At 37.2% G+C, this 16,692-nt stretch overlaps 1 protein-coding gene and 1 pseudogene across 8 annotated transcripts in view; one reads left to right on the top strand and one right to left on the bottom strand.

Moving 5' to 3' along the window:
- RALGAPA1 (Ral GTPase activating protein catalytic subunit alpha 1) overlaps nucleotides 1-16,692 on the top strand; it is a 221,005-nt gene that overhangs the window by 18,448 nt on the left and 185,865 nt on the right. The window lies entirely within an intron of this gene.
- Nucleotides 8,893-9,898, bottom strand: LOC137206889 (lysine-rich nucleolar protein 1-like; annotated as a pseudogene).

The following is a 16,692-nucleotide window of genomic DNA, read 5'->3' on the forward strand; positions in this document are numbered from 1 at the left end:
AAACATTTATAGATCACTACTTTATATCTTATAACAGAATTTGTTCTACATTATTTTGATTCTTTAGTATAAAATGGAAGGCAAATTAAGCAAATATATTTGAAATATTGGGATAAGGAAGACAACTCTTAAAACTCACAGCAAAGTTAGAAATTGTCATGAAAATGATTGGTAAATTTGCCTTTATAAAACATTTTAAATTTCTAATAGTAAAACCCATCATTAACAGAGATAAAAGACGAACAGAACAAACGTTGCAAGAAACACTTGCAACGTTTAAAGAAGTTAATTTCCTTAATTTATGGACTGTTAAAAATTTATGAAATATGGAAAGAGATTCTCTCATACATTACTGGCTGAATCTAAATTAGAGGGCAGTTTGTTAACTGTCAAAAATTTAAATGTACATATGTATATGCTTTGAAACTAGCACTTCCATTTCTTAATATTTTTTCTTTTTTTTTTGATAAATTTATTTATTTTATTTTTGGCTGCGTTGGGTCTTTGTGCAGCCTTTCTCTAGTTGTGGTGAGCGGGGATTACTCTTCGTTGCAGTCCACAGGTTTCTCATTGCGGTGGCTTCTCTTGTTGCAGAGCATGGGCTCTGGGTGCGTGGGCTTCAGTAGTTGTGGCACTTGGGCTCAGTAGTTGTAGCTTGCAGGCTCTGGAGTGCAGGCTTAGTAGTTGTGGCACATGGGCTTAGTTGCTCCGCGGCATGTGGGATCTCGCTGGACCAGGGCTCGAACCCGTGTCCCCTGCATTGGCAGGCAGATTCTTAACCACTGCGCCACCAGGGAAGTCCCTCTTAGTATTTTTTCTAAGGAAGTAAGTGGATGAGTGTGTAGGATCACTGCAGTGTTGTTTAGAATAGTGAAAAATTTGAACTAATCTAAATATTATTTGGGGGTTGATTTTAGAATTTAGGTATATTCCTTTAGTTGAACATTATGATTCTCAGGAATTGTTAGCATTCTAATAATTACTTAATAAATAATGGTTCCATCTCTTCATTATCTTTGGGAAGTTTTTAAAGAATAAACATTTTTATAGAAGCAGCTGTCATATATTGGAAATAAGAGTTAATATTTTTGAACATTTATATGTGACAGGTTCTGGACCAAGCATTTCACATGTGTTACCTGACTTAATTTTTTCAACAGACCAGTGTGGCAAATAGTAATTGATCCCCACGGAAACTTGAGTATTAAATGGCTCGTAAGCAGGGTGATATAGTGGGGAAAGTCATAATATCTGTGTTCTGATCTCAGCTGTATTATCTACTTAACACTTTATAGATACTTTGCCTGTCTGTAAAATTAAAATAGTAACATCTCAGGTATTATTGGAAGATTACATGAAAAAAATGCATTTGAAGCACAGAATTTATGGAAGAATTTAAAACATTCAAATTTTAATTGGAACCTTAAAGATGATAAAATTGAATCAGATATTATGACCTATTCAAAGTCAAGCAAAGTTTGTTTTTAAAAAATAGAGTATAAACCTCTGAATAACTTGATAATGGTCTAGATTCTGTACTTTATTTTCAGTCTTTAACCTATTAAAAATGGGTAAGTTAGAGAGAGACTTATTTAAAAGTTATATTTTGGGAAAGTAAAGAATTGAACGAATGAAAGGAAATGAAATTCATTGTTGGTATTTTATTTTGCATAAACAAATCTTTAAATTGCATTGCTTAGCAAAATTATTCTTTGCTTCACCACCCCAAACTAAAGTAGCATAGCTAGTAAAAGGTGTATTTGTGTTACCAAAAATTTGTTGTCATTGTCTGAATTTTTTCAAATCAGTAGCTTCAAGGTTCCCAGTCTTTTTTTTTTTTCCCATCAGTTGTCCTTAGGGCCTTCTAGAGGCAAGTTGGTTGTTACTGTAAGCTGCTTCTTGTAATCATGCCATTTCTTGTAAATTGTCTTTAAGAAAAATGATTATTCATCTTTGCTTCCATTTATTTCTTTGAAAATCTGAAAATTGTCTTTAAGAAAAATAAGTATTCATCTTTGCTTCTGTTTATTTCTTTAAAAATCTGAAAATAATAGATCTGAGCAACCATTTGAATAACTAACTATATATAGTGCTTTGCTAGGTTTTGGGCAACTGCAAAGGAATAAAGAAGTTGATGGTATAGTAAGAGAGTCATGTCAAATATGAAACATGTTATGAGTGTTAAAGACAGAGGATCATATATAAATGGGAGGCCTTGGAGAAAGCTTCATGAAGCTGGGTCGTTTGAGGTGTACCTTGAAAGATTATTAGAATTTCAGTAGATAGAAGTAGAAGAAGAGCAGTTTGGGGGAAGGTAATGATAAGAGCACAGCTATGAATGCAGGAATGTTGAAGGCAGTGGTCTTCCAAGCTTTTAAAAAATAAAGATATCAGGCCTCACCCTAGAAATTACGATTTAATGGCAAGGTGAATAGAAAGGATTGAGTATGTGGGAGATAATGTGGGGAGATGATTTATGAGATTTGGTAACCAGGTTTTAATGAGAATTTAGGAAGTAGAGATTATGCCACTTCTCTGACTATATCATTCTACCTTTTGAAATCATGTTTTATTGGTGAATTCATTGCAGGAACAGATTTCTCACCTCCCGTACCAGTATCAAGGCTACTCAGTCTATACATCAAAACCTCTGCATCATTCCTTCCCAGTCAGTACTACTCTTACTCAAAATGTAGCCTGCAGACTGGTGCTAGTTTACCGGCTGTTTATTACAGGTCTGTAACATGTTAAGTGCAGAAATTGAGGTGTTGAGAAGCTTATCTCAATTTGATAATGCTGTGACATCCAATCGTGTGATTAAGGACTTGTCTCGTTGAATAGAGTATAGACCATTCTAGGTGCTTTTCACTTTATTTTCTAGTAATTTATTGTAAGCTTTGGTTTGTGTTGAATTGGAATTTAAAAAATTAAAAAAAACTGTCCCTTTATAGATAATTTGAGAAGCATGGTCTATACAGTGTTTAAAATTAACTTCTCCCATTCTAACTCATTCTGCTTTTATCCTCTGTTGTTTTAAAGTATATTTTCTTTTCCTAGTGTAATAGTATTTACTTCCCCTTACTCATTTTAAAATATGCATATGTTTAACTATTTTCAGTATTCAGAAGGATGCCTTTGAGTTTAGGGATATGAATTGAGAAACTATTTTCTATTTTGGAGGTATAGAACTGAATCCAGAACATTAGTAGTACTGTATTTTGATTGCTTTCCTATTGTCTGACTACTCAATTAAAAAAACAAAGAAGACATTATTTTATATAATAGTTGTATACTAGGAGCTGGCTAATCTTTGGCTCTGTAAAAGTGAAGGTGGTACATTTGCTTGAAGTAAACATCTCTAATTGGTGATATAACAGTTTGCAATTTCTAGATTTAGGAAAAAAATATTTTTTCAGTCTGATTTCCATTAATTCTATTTCTTTTCAGAGTAATTCTTTTCAGACTAGCCAAGAAGTTCTAGCTTTCAGATTTAGTTAGTCAGATAGGGTCTGGCAGATCTCACAAATCGGGATGTCAAGGAGTTGAATATTAGGCTGGCTAAAAGAGATAGATCAGTAAAACAGAAACCTACACCCATTAGTAGTCACTCTCCATTTCCCCTTACTCTCTAACCCTGGCAACCATTAATTTACTTCTATCTCTATGTATTTGATCACTCTAGATGTTTCATATAAATGGAATCACAAAATATGTGGTTTTTGTGTCTGGCTTCTTTCACTTAATGATGTTTTCAAGGTTCATCACTGTTTTAGCATGTAACAGTATTTCATCTCTTTTTATGGCTTAATAATAACTATGGATATACAATATTTTATTTATCAGTTGATGGCCATTTGGGTTGTTTCCACTTTTTTACTGTTATGAATAATGATATGAACATTTGTGTGGTCATATGTTTTCAATTCTTGGGTATGTACTGTTGTAGGAGTTGAATTGCTGGGTAATATGTTAATTCCATATTTACCTTTTTGAGGAATTGCCAAACCATTTCCAAAGTAGCTGCATAATTTATATTCCACCAGCAATGTATGAAGGCATTGTAATTTCCGAACACTTGTTACTGTCTGTCTTTCTGGGTATAGTCATCATAGTGGATGGGTAGTGGTATCACATTTTGATTTTGATTTGCATTTCCCTGATGGCTAATGAGGTTGAGTATCTTTTCGTGTGCTTATTAACCATTTGTATACCTCCTTTGGAGAAATGTCTATTCAAATCCTTTCCCTATTTTTAATTGGCTTCTTGTTTCTTTTGTCAGATATACAATTTGCAAATATTTTCTCTTATTCTGTAGATTGTCTTTTCACTTTTTTTCTTGTAGTGCCCTTTAAGGCAAAACAATTCTGAGTTTTGATGAAGTCCAGTTTATTTTTTATTGTTTCTTGTGAGTTTGGTGTCATATCTAAGAAACAGTTGACTAGTCCAAGATCATGTTTTCTTCTAAGAGTTTTATAGTTTTAGCTTTTACAATTAGGGCTTTGGTCCATTTTGAGTTAATTTTTATATATGGTATGAGGTAGTGATCCTGCTTCATTCTTTTGCATATTGATATTCAGTTGTCACAGCACCATTTGTTGAAACAACTGTTTTTCCCCTGTTGAGTTGTCTTAATACCCTTGTTTAAAATCATTTGACCATCAGTGTAAGAGTTTATTTCTGGACTCTCAACTTTATTCCACTCATCTGTATGTTTATCCTTATAGCAGCACCACCCTATCTTGATCGCTGTAATTTGTAGTAAGCTTAGAAACTGGAAAGTGTCAGTTTTCCAGCTTTGTTCTTCTTTTTCTTCTCTTTTTTTCAGTTGACGTATTATGGTATTATTGATACATAACATTATGTTAGTTTCAGGTGTACAACATGATTTGATATTTGTATAGTTGATGTTTGTCACCAAATACATAATTACAACATTTTTCTTTTCTTGTGGTGACAACTTTTAAGATCTATTCTTAGCACTTCTCAAATATGTAATACAGTATTAACTGTAGTCACACATGCTGTACATTCCCCATGACTTATTAATTTTATAACTGGAAGCTGGTACCTTTTGATGTTCTTCTTTTTCAAGATTGTTTTGATTATTCTGGGTCCCCTGTGTTTTCCTATGAATTTTAGGATCAGCTTTTCAATTTCGACAAAAGAGCCACTTGGGATTTTGATAGAGGTTGCATTTAATCTTTAGATATATTTGGGAGAATATTGCTATCTTAACAATATTGTGTCTTCCTATCTATGAACATAGAATGTCTTTCAGTTAGTTTAGATCTTCTTTAGTCTCTTTCACTGATGTTTTATAGTTTTCAGGGTACAAATCTTACATTTCTTTTGTTAGATTTATTCCCAAGTATTTTATTCTTTTCATGCTTTGTAAATGAAGTTGTTTCCTTAATTTCACTTTGAATTCTTCATTGGTGGTGGGTAAAAAGGCGATTGATTTTGTATATTCATCTTGTATTCTTCAACCTAGCTGAACTTGTTATTAACTTGTATAGATTTCTGTGTGTGTATTCCTTAGAATTTTTTATATACAAAATCATACCATTTGTGAATAGAGATGTAATGCTTCTCACTTTATAGTGTATATGGTTTTTATTTATTTTCATGTCTAATTTCTTTGGCTAGAACTTCCTGTACAGTGTTGAATAAAAGTGGCAAAAGCAGACATCCTTGTCTTGTTCATGTTTTTAAGGGTAGAACTTTTGGTCTTTTACCAGTCAGTATGAAGTTAGGTGTGGGTTTTTCATAGATGCCCTTCATCAGTTTGAGGACATTACTTTTTATTCCTAACTTTTTGAGTTTCTTTATCATTAAGGGAAGTTGACTATCGTCAAGTACTTTTTCTGTGTCTGTTGAGACTATCACGTAGGTTTTGACCTTTTTATTAATATGGTGTATTGCATTGATTGATTTTTGTATGTTGAACTGACCTTGCATTCTGGGATAAATCCTACTTGGTCATTATGTATAATTCTTTTAATATATTGCCATATTCAGTTTTCTAGTATTCTGTTGAGGATTTTTGTGTCTTTATTCATAAGGAATATGGGTCTGTAGTTTTCTTTTCTTGTAATGTTTTTGTCTGATTTTGGAATGAGGGTAATACTGGCCTCACTGATACAGTTTGAAAGTGTTCTCTTCTTTATTCTTTGGAAGAGTTGATAGAATTCACCTATGAAGCCATTTGGGCCTGGACTTTTCTTTGAGGTCAGTTTTCTTTATTACTCAGTCCTTCTTTTTACTTTTTATAGATCTATTCAGATTTTCTATTTCTTCTTGGGTCAGTTTTGGTAGTTCATTTTATGTCTTTTCTTTGAATTTGTCCATTCCATATAGGTTACCTAACTTGCTAACAACAAATGCTCATAGTATCCCCTTAAGATATTTTCTATTACTGTAAGATTGGTAGTAATGTTCTCTTTTCCAGATTAGTAATTTGAATCATATCTCTCTTTATATTGGATAGTCTAGCCAAAGATTTATCAATGTTATCTTTTCAAAGAACTAATTTTGGTTTCATTGATTCCTTGGTATTGTTTTTCTTTTCTCTATTTTACTTATCTCCATTCTAATCTTTATTATTTCCTTTCTTCCGCATGCTTTTGCTTTTTGTTTTCTAGTTTTTTAAAGTGGAACATTAGGTTATTGATTTTGAGACCTGCATCAAGGTGTTTATTAAAGCTATAAATTTACCTCTAAGCACTGTTTTAGTGGGGTGCTGTATATTTGGTATGTTGTTTTTTCATTTACAGGTCAAAGTGTTTTTTACAGTGGATTTGAGTTACTATCTAGAATCCTTTCATTTCATCTTGATGGACTCACTTTAGTAATTTTTATAGGGCAGACCTGTTAGCAACAAATTCTCTCAGTTTTGGTGTACCTAGGGATGCCTTAATTTTGCCTTAATTTTTGAGGACAGTTTTGCTGAGTATAGAATTCCTGGTTGCCAGGTGTTTTCTTTAAGCTCATTGACTATGTCATCTCAGTGACTTCTGGCCTTCCTGTTTTCTGATGACAAATCAGATATTTTTCTTAGTGAGGCTTTCTTGTTAAGTGATGTGTTGCTTCTCTCTTGGTGCTCTCAAGATTCTTTTTATTGTTATCTTTTGACAGTTTTGTTATGATGTGCTTAGATACGGGTCTCTGAGTTTATTCTACTTCTAATTTATTGAGTTTCTTAAATGTCCACATAAATGTTTTTCATGAAACTTGGAAAAATTTCAGCCATTATTTCTTGAAATTTTTCTGTCTCTTTCTCTTTTCTCTCCTGGGTCTCCTGTTGTATGTGTATTGCTGCATTTGATGGTGACTCAGAAGTCTCTGAGGCTCTGTTCATTTTTCTTCATTATTGTTAAATTCTGTTCATGAGACTGGATAATCTCAACTAACTTAATCTTTTGAGTTTGCTGATTTTTTTATTTTGCCAGTTCAGATGTGCTATTGAGCTTTTAGTGAACTTTTCATTTTGTATTGTACTTTTAAACTCTTTTTTTTTTTTTTTGCGGTACGCGGGCCTCTCACGGTTGTGGCCTCTCCCGTTGCGGAGCACAGGCTCTGGACACGCAGGCTCAGCGGCCATGGCTCACGGGCCCAGCCGCTCCGTGGCATGTGGGATCCTCGCAGACCGGGGCACGAACCCGTGTCCCCTGTATCGGCAGGTGGACTCTCAACCACTGTGCCACCAGGGAAGCCCTAAACTCTTTTTTTTAAACATAATTTCTACCTCATTATTGATATCCTCTCCTTGGTGAGGTGCCATTCTCACACTTTCCTTTAGTTCTTTAGACATGGTTTCCTTTATTTTTTGGAACATATTTAAAACAGATGATAGTATTTGCCTAGTAGATCTAATGTTTGTTCTTCCTCAGGGACAGTTTCTATTGACTGATCTTTCTCCTGTACATGGGGCATGCTTTTGTTTTGTTTTGGTCATAGTCAGTTGATTTGTTACAAAGGTGCCTAGGCAATTCAACTGAGAATTGAAAATGTTTTTAACATCAAAACAAACAATGCTAGAAATATTGGACAGCTGATAACAAGGAACAAATTATTGATACATGCAACAATATAGATAAATCTCAAAATGGTTATGCTAAGTGAAAGAAGCCAGTTTAAAACACAGTAGGGCTTCCCTGGTGGTGCAGTGGTTGAGGGTCCACCTGCCGATGCAGGGGACACGGGTTCGTGCCCCTGTCCGGGAAGATCCCACATGCCACGGAGCAGCTGGGCCCGTGACCCATGGCCACTGAGCCTGCACGTCCGGAGCCTGTGCTCTGCAACGGGAGAGGCCCGCGTACCGCAAAAAAAAAAAAAAAAAAGAGTAAATATTCTATAATCCCAATTATATACAAATTCTAGAAAATGCAAGCTACTTCATAGTGACAGAGTAGTAGTGGTTATCTGGGGATGGGGAAGGAAGGGATGGATTACAAAGGGGCACAAGGAAACTTTTGCAAATCATGGGTATGTTCATTACCTTAATCGTTGCTGGTTTCCTGGATGCATACATATGTCAAAACTCATCAAATTGTTCACCTTAAATATGTGCAGATTATTGTATGTCAATTATATTTATATAAAGCTGCGAAAGGCAAAAAAAAAATGCTCCTGAGTGGAGGCGAGGAGGTGGTCACGCGTGGGTCAGGCAGAGCACGTGTCCTCTTCTCCCCCTGCAGCAGTTACGAGGAGGACAGCCTCAGCCTGGGATTCTGAAGGACCAGAAAGCCCCTCAGCCAAAGTCGTGGCATGAAGTGTTGGAGACCACGGGCTCCCTGCTGCTGGAGGTGTGGCAGAGGCTGGCCTGGTGGCCTTTGGAGTCCCTAACGCCTCTGGGACCAGGATCTTGTGGCTTGGCAGTAGGCGAGTGTGCATCTAGGGGAGGGAAGATGCACTGGAGGGATGAGGACCAGGCCGCACCTGGCCTATGTGTGCGTTGTCCTTGTTGCCTTTCTTTTCCAACACCACCTCCAAGTCCGTGTTGTGCTCCTCATCCCAAGGTTCTCCTCCTACTCTGCTCTCCTGCCTCTTCTTCCTCTTCAGAGCTGGCTCCTCAATGTCTGCCTGCTCTGCTTTTTTCTTGGACTTCATTTTCTTCTTCACAGGAGCCTTGGGGCCATCTCCTGTTGGGATGTATTCTGGAGCTTCAACTTTGACTGGCTTCTTTTTACTTTCTTTCCTAGGGCTGCTCAACCCGGACCTGGAGAGCTCAGGGTGCCCCAGGAGGGGTATCTCCCTCCTGGTGGATTTTCTTTTTCTCCTTCATCTTCATGTTGCTTCATCTTCACGTTGTGTTCCCTGGGGCTCCCCTACTTCTGTTTCTGTCCCGAGGCTGCCTGCTCCCAGATGCCATCTTTCCCAACTGAGCAAGTGTACAAAGCATCCCTGGCCTCTCAGAACCAAGGGTCCCTGGCTGAGAAGGCTGTAGCTTCCTGGGCCTTTTTCTCCTTCTTGTGTTTTTTGAGCTTCTTGCCAGCTGTGGTTACCTCCTCGACCTGCATGGGGTCTGGGGAGGTCTTCACCCTCAAGCCAGGGGACATGGACTTCCTCTTCTCCCCACTGAGTGACTTGGATGGACCAAGTGCCTGCTTCCTGCGGCTGGGTGACAGCTCAGTCCGTCCAGCATGTAACGTGGCCTCAGGTTCTAGGGGCTCCTCACAGGGCTATGACAGTTCTTTTTCTTCACTAGAGGCATTTTGGGTGCCTGCTCTTGGACCACATTCTTCGAGGGTGGTATGGCTCTTGTGGGACAAACCTCTCTGAAGTAATTGTCACTATTTAAAACCTAGTATTGAGTCTCTGGTTCTTTGACTACCTTCTTTTTCTTCTTTTTCTCTGGGAGCCCAAGGCCCAGGTCTCCTTTCTGAGTCTTAGTGATCATTCCCAAAGGCCAAACTTCCCTGCCTCCACGTGAGAGCTGGGGCATACTTTCCTTTTTTTTTTTTTTAATTTATTTATATTTACTTATTTATTTTTGGCTGCTTGGGTCTTCATTGCTGCACGCAGGCTTTCTCTAGTTGCGATGAGTGGGGGCTCCTCTTTGTTGCGGTGCATGGGCTTCTCGTTGCAGTGGCTTCTCTCTGCAGAGCCCAGGCTCTAGGTATGTGGCTTCAGTAGTTGTGGCACGTGGGCTCAGTTGTTGTGGCTCGCAGGCTGTAGAGCGCAGGCGCAGCAGTTGTGGTGCACGGGCTTAGTTGCACCACGGCAGGGGCATACTTTCTTATTTCTTTGTGTGTCTTGTAATTTTGTTGAAAAACTGACATTTTAAATAATACAGCAACTCTGGAAACCACTTTCTCCCTCTCCCCCAGGGTTTGTTGTTTCTGTTGTTATTGTTGCTGTGTGATTCTTTAATGACTCTCCTGAACTATGTGCAGTGTATTTTCTTTCTCCTATGTGACCACCACATTCTTTACTCGTTCAACTTAGTGGTCAGCTAATGCCTGCACGGATACTTCCTTACAAGCCTGGAGTCAGTAAGTTTCCTAGTCTTTGCGAAGGAGCTCTCTGTGTGTATTGGGACATACTGTCAGTATTCAAGAAACCGTTTACAATACTTTTTTAGCCTTCACATCTTTCTTGTGTAACCTCAAGATCAGACAGAGGTGAAAGTTTAAATCTTTTTCCAGACTTTCCTTAGTATGCTTGCAGCTCAGCTCATGGCTTTCTATACTCCCCTTAATATGTCGTAGCTCTTTAAAGTTCCCTATGGATAGCACATTCTCTATATTTTTCCTTTTAAGTTTTTTTTTGTTAGTTGTTTGCCTCATCAGTGATTGCTGCCTCAGGCAGCTGTGGTGTTAAATAATTGCCACTGATTGTTTTCCACAAATGTCTCCAGGGGAAAAGCTGTTGCCTTGTGTGAGTTCTGAGTTACTCAAATAAAGACAAGCTTTGCAAGCTGGATTTTCGAAGGAGCAGCTAGATAAGTCAAATAATGACATTTCTCTTAGAGTGAAGCTTTGAAAGAACTCCAATTCTGTTCTGACTCCTCCAGTGACCCATAGGCTGCTGTTTCTCACTGTGATCCTGGGCTGTTGGTTTTTAAGGCTGCTATGGAGATGAGGATGGGGAATGGGAACACAGTAAGTTTGAAATGCCACAGAGCTAACTGTTCTTATTGAGATTCATCCATTTTTCTTGAAAAAATGTGCTTGATTGTTGCGAGCTTTTGATTAATTTCCAGGTCTATGAAAAGGTTGACTTTTACTGTTTTTGCTTTTGTTTAGCTGTTTTTAATGGAGGAAAAGATTTTCAGAGTTCCTTATTCCACTAACTCGCTGATATTACCTACTTATAACTTGCTTTTTAAACTATACTTAATGTTTTTCAGTTTTATTAAAATGTTCTTTTATGAATATTTTTAGTGGCTGCCTATTCATTTGTATGGATGTGTCATAATTTAGTTTCTTACTGTGTAGTGGGTAGTGGACAGATATTAGGAAGTTAGGGAAGAAAAATAGGACTTGTATATCATGTGAAGGAACCCAGGCTTATCCTGTTTACAGTGGGAAATGCCTTAAGTATTTTAAGCTGATGAGTGATACCGGTAGTTGGACTCAGGTTTGGTAAATTATTCTGGTAGCAATATGTGGAGGACGGATAAAAAGTGGCCTTCAAATGGTGTGAGATTAGGTAGGAGGCTACTAATAAAATTCAGGCAAGAGGTCATGAAGTAGCAAACTAAAAATTTTCACTATGCTAAAACTTCAGAGTATCTATCTCAGCCTCTACAGGACTGTGTAGCTTTCAAATAATTCTTTAAAAATACCGTTCTTTCAGAATGAATTTGATTAAAATTGGCCACAAGGTTATATTATGCTTTGGTGTACTGCCTGAAGTGTAGCTAATATGGTGGTGTTGATTGAGGGATCAGAAAAGCTGATTTGGAACTGTTTAATAGCTTTGTGTGACCTGGACTTGTTACCTAACTTCTCTCAGGCTTAATTTCCTCAGAAAGTGGAAATAATATACCTATTTCAAAAATGTATTCGTGGAGGGCTTCCCTGGTGGCGCAGTGGTTGAGAGTCCGCCTGCTGATGCAGGGGACACGGGTTCGTACCCCGGTCCGGGAGGATCCCACATGCCGCGGAGCACCTAGGCCCGTGAGCCATGGCCTCTGAGCCTGCGCATCCGGAGCCTGTGCTCTGCGACGGGAGAGGCCACAACAGTGAGAGGCCCGCATATCGGAAAAAAAAAAAAATATATATATATATATTCGTGGAGAATGAATAAGATATGTTTGTGTAACTGTAAAAGTGCTATCTATGCAAATGTAAACTATTAAGTAAACATAAGTGATTATAACTGTTTGCCTTATCTTTATGTCTCTATGCTTCTGGTATGTTTGATAAAATAGAATTGATGTTGCTCTTAAATCAGACATTGTATCTTTGTTTATAAGATTATCTTTTTCACTGTATCTCCTCATTTCCTCTGTGCCTATGTCGAATCTTTGAAAGCAAGAGAATAATTTTTATTTTACTTTGTGTTTAAGGGTTTTTTTATGTCACTAATAATTTTTATTATATATTGAAATAATATTTTTGATATATTGGTTAAATATAATATATTCAAATTAATTTCATCTGTTTCCTCTACCTTTTTCTCTTCTTTTTTTTAACATCTTTATTGGAGTATAATTGCTTTACAGTGGTGTGTTAGTTTCTGCTGTATAACAAAGGGAATCAGCTGTACGTATACATATGTCCCTGTATCCCCTCCCTCTTGCATCTCCCTCCCATCCTCCCTATCCCACCCCTTTAGGTGGTCACAAAGCACCGAGCTGATCTCCCTGTACTATGTGGATGCTTCCCACTAGCTATCTGTTTTACATTTGTTAGTGTATATATGTCCATGCCAACCTCTCACTTCGTCCCAGCTTACCCTTTCCCCTCCCCGTGTCCTCAAGTCCATTCTCTATGTCTGCGTCTTTATTCTCATCCTGCCCCTAGGTTCTTAGAACCATTTTTTTTTTCTTTTTAGATTCCATATATATGTGTTAGCATACGGTATTTATTTTCTCTTTCTGACTTACTTCACTCTATATGACAGACTCTAGGTCCATCCACCTCACTACAGATAACTCAATTTCGCTTCTTTTTATGGCTAATATTCCACTGTATAAATGTGCCACATGTTCTTTATCCATTCATCTGTCATGGACACTTAGGTTGCTTCCATGTTCTGACTATTGTAAATAGTGCTGCAGTGAACATTGTGGTACATGACTCTTTGAATTATGGTTTTCTGAAGGTATGTGCCCACTAGTGGGATTGCTGGGTCATCTGGTAGCTCTAGTTTTAGTTTTTTAAGGAACCTCCATACTATTCTCCATAGTGGCTGTATCAATTTACATTCCCAGCAACAGTGCAAGAGGGTTCCCTTTTCTCCACACCTTTTCCAGCATTTATTGTTTGTAGACTTTTGGATGATGGCCATTCTGAGTGGTGTGAGGTGATACCGCATTGTAGTTTTGAGTTGCATTTCTCTACTGCTCACTGATGTTAAGCATCCTTTTATATGTTTGTTGGCAATCTGTATATCTTCTTTGGAGAAATGTCTTTTTAGGTCTTTTGCCTATTTTTGGAGTGGGTCGTTTGTTTTTTGATATTGAGCTGCATGAGCTGCTTGTATATTTTGGAGATTAATCCTTTGTCAGTTGCTTCATTTGCAACTATTTTCTCCCATTCTGAGGGTTGTTTCTTCATCTTGTTTATGTTTTCCTTTGCTGTGCAAAAGCTTTTAAGTTTCATTAGGTCCCATTTGTTTATTTTTGTTTTCATTTCCATTTCTTTAAGAGTGGGTCAAAAGGGATCTTGCTGTGATTTATGTCAAATAGTGTTCTTCCTATGTTTTCTTCTAAGACTTTGAAAGTGTCTGGCCTTACATTTAGGTCTTTAGTTCATTTTGAGTTTATTTTTGTGTATGGTGTTAGGGAGTGTTCTGATTTCATTCTTTTACATGTAGCTGTCCAGTTTTCCCAGCACCACTTATTGAAGAGGCTGCCTTTCTCCATTGTATATTGTCACCTGCTTTATCAAAGATAAGGTGACCATATGCGCATGGGTTTATCTCTGGGCTTTCTGTCCTGTTCCATTGATCTAAATTTCTGTTTTTGTGGCAATACCATACTGTCTGGCTTACTGTAGCTTTGTAGTATAGTCTGAAGTCCAGGAGCCTAATTCCTCTAGCTCCATTTTTCTTTCTCAAGATTGCTTTGGCTATTCAGGGTGTTCTGTGTTTCCATTCAAATTGTGAAATTTTTTGTTCTAGTTCTTGAAAAATGCCATTGGTAGTTTGATAGGGATTGCACTGAATCTGTAGACTGCTTTGGGTATATAGTCATTTTCAAAATGTTGATTCCTCCAATCCAAGAACATGGTATATTTCTCCATCTATTTGTATCATCTTTAATTTCTTTCATCAGTGTCTTATAGTTTACCGCATACAGGTCTTTTGTCTCCGTAGGTAGGTTTATTGCTAGGTATTTGATTCTTTATGTTGCAGTGGTACATGGGAGTGTTTCCTTAATTTCTCTCTCAGATTTTTGATCATTAGTGTATAGGAATGCAAGAGATTTCTGTGCGTTAATTTTGTATCCTACTTTACCAGATTCATTGATTAGCTCTAGTAGTTTTATGGTAGCATCTTTAGGATTCTCTATGTATAGTATCATGTCATCTGCAAACAGTGACAGCTTTACTTCTTCTTTTCCGATTTGGATTCCTTTTATTTCTTTTTCTTCTCTGATTGCTGTGGCTAAAACTTCCAAATCTGTGTTGAATAGTAGTGGTGAGAGTGGGCAACCTTGTCTTCTTCCTGATCTTAGTGGAAATGGTTTCAGTTTTTCACCATTGAGGACGATGCTGGCTGTGGCTTTGTTGTATATGGCCTTTATTATGTTGAGGAAAGTTCCCTCTATGCCTACAAATGGGTGTTGAATTGTGTCGAAAGCTTTCTCTGCATCTATTGAGATGATCATATGGTTTTTCTCCTTCAGTTTGTTAATATTGTGTATCACATTGATTGATTGATTTGTGTATATTGAAGAATCCTTGCATTCCTGGGATAAATCCCACTTGCTCATGGTGTATGATCCTTTTAACTTGCTGTCGAATACTGTTTGCTAGTATTTTGTTGAGGGTTTTTGCATCTATGTTCATCCGTGCTGTTGGCCTGTAGTTTTCTTTCTTTGTGATATCTTTGTCTGGTTTCGTATCAGGGTGATGGTGGGCTCGTAGAATGAGTTTGGGAGTGTTCCTCCCTCTGCTGTATTTTGGAAGAGTTTGAGAAGGCTAGGTGTTAGCTCTTCTCTAAATGTTTGATAGAATTTGCCTGTGAAGCCATCTTGTCCTGGGCTTTTGTTTGTTGGAAGATTTTTAATCCCAGTTTCAATTTCAGTGCTGGTGATTGGTCTGTTCATATTTTCCATTTCTTCCTGGTTCAGTCTCGGAAGGTTGTGCATTTCTGAGAGTTTGTCCATTCCTTCCAGGTTGTCCATTTTATTGGCATATAGTTGTTTGTAGTAATCTCTGATGATCCTTTGTATTTCTGCAGTGTCAGTTGTTACTTCTCCTTTTTCATTTCTAATTCTATTGATTTGTGTCTTCTCCCTTTTTTTCTTGATGAGTCTGGCTAATGGTTTATCAATTTTGTTTATCTTCTCAAAGAACCAGCTTTTAGTTTTATTGATCTTTGCTATTGTTTCCTTCATTTCTTTTTCATTTATTTGTGATCTGATCTTTATGATTTCTTTCCTTCTGCTAACTTTGGGGTGTTTTTGGTCTTCTTTCTCTAATTGCTTTAGGTGTAATGTTAGGTTGTTTATTTGAGATGTTTCTTGTTTCCTGAGGTAGGATTGTACTGCTATAAACTTCCCTCTTAGAACTGCTCTGGCTGCATCCCATAGGTTTTCGGTCGTCATGTTTTCATTGTCATTTGTTTCTAGGTATTTTTTGAGTTCCTCTTTGATTTCTTCAGTGATCTCTTGGGTATTAAGTAGTGTATTGTTTAGCCTCCATGTGTTTATATTTTTTACCGATTTTTTCTGTAATTGATATCTAGTCTCATAGCATTGTGGTTGGAAAAGATACTTGATACAATTTCAATTTTCTTAAATTTACCAAGGCTTGATTTGTGACCCAAGCTATAATGTATCCTGGAGAATGTTCCATGAGCACTTGAAAGTGTATTCTGTTGTTTTTGGATAGAATGTCTTATAAATATCAATTAAGTCCATCTTGTTTAATGTATCATTTAAAGCTTGTGTTTCCTTATTTTCATTTTGGATGATCTGTCCATTGGTGAAAGTGGGGTGTTAAAGTCCCCTACTGTGATTGTGTTACTGTCAGTTTCCCCTTTTATGGCTGTTAGTATTTGCCTTATGTATTGAGGTGCCTCCTATGTTGGGTTCATACATATTTACAATTGTATCTTCTTCTTGGATTGATCCCTTGATCATTGTGTAGTGTCCTTCTTTGTCTTTTATAATAGTCTTTGTTTTAAAGTCTGTTTTGTCTGATAATGAGAATTGCTACTCCACCTTTCTTTTGATTTCCATTTGCATGGAATATCTTTTTTCCATCACCTCACTTTCAGTCTGTATGTGTTGCTAGGGCTGAAGTGGGTCTCTTGTAGACAGCATATATACGGGTCTTGTTTTTGTATCCATTC

This window comes from Pseudorca crassidens, chromosome 1 (assembly GCF_039906515.1).
Source record: "Pseudorca crassidens isolate mPseCra1 chromosome 1, mPseCra1.hap1, whole genome shotgun sequence".
In the NCBI taxonomy this organism is placed as follows: domain Eukaryota; kingdom Metazoa; phylum Chordata; class Mammalia; order Artiodactyla; family Delphinidae; genus Pseudorca; species Pseudorca crassidens.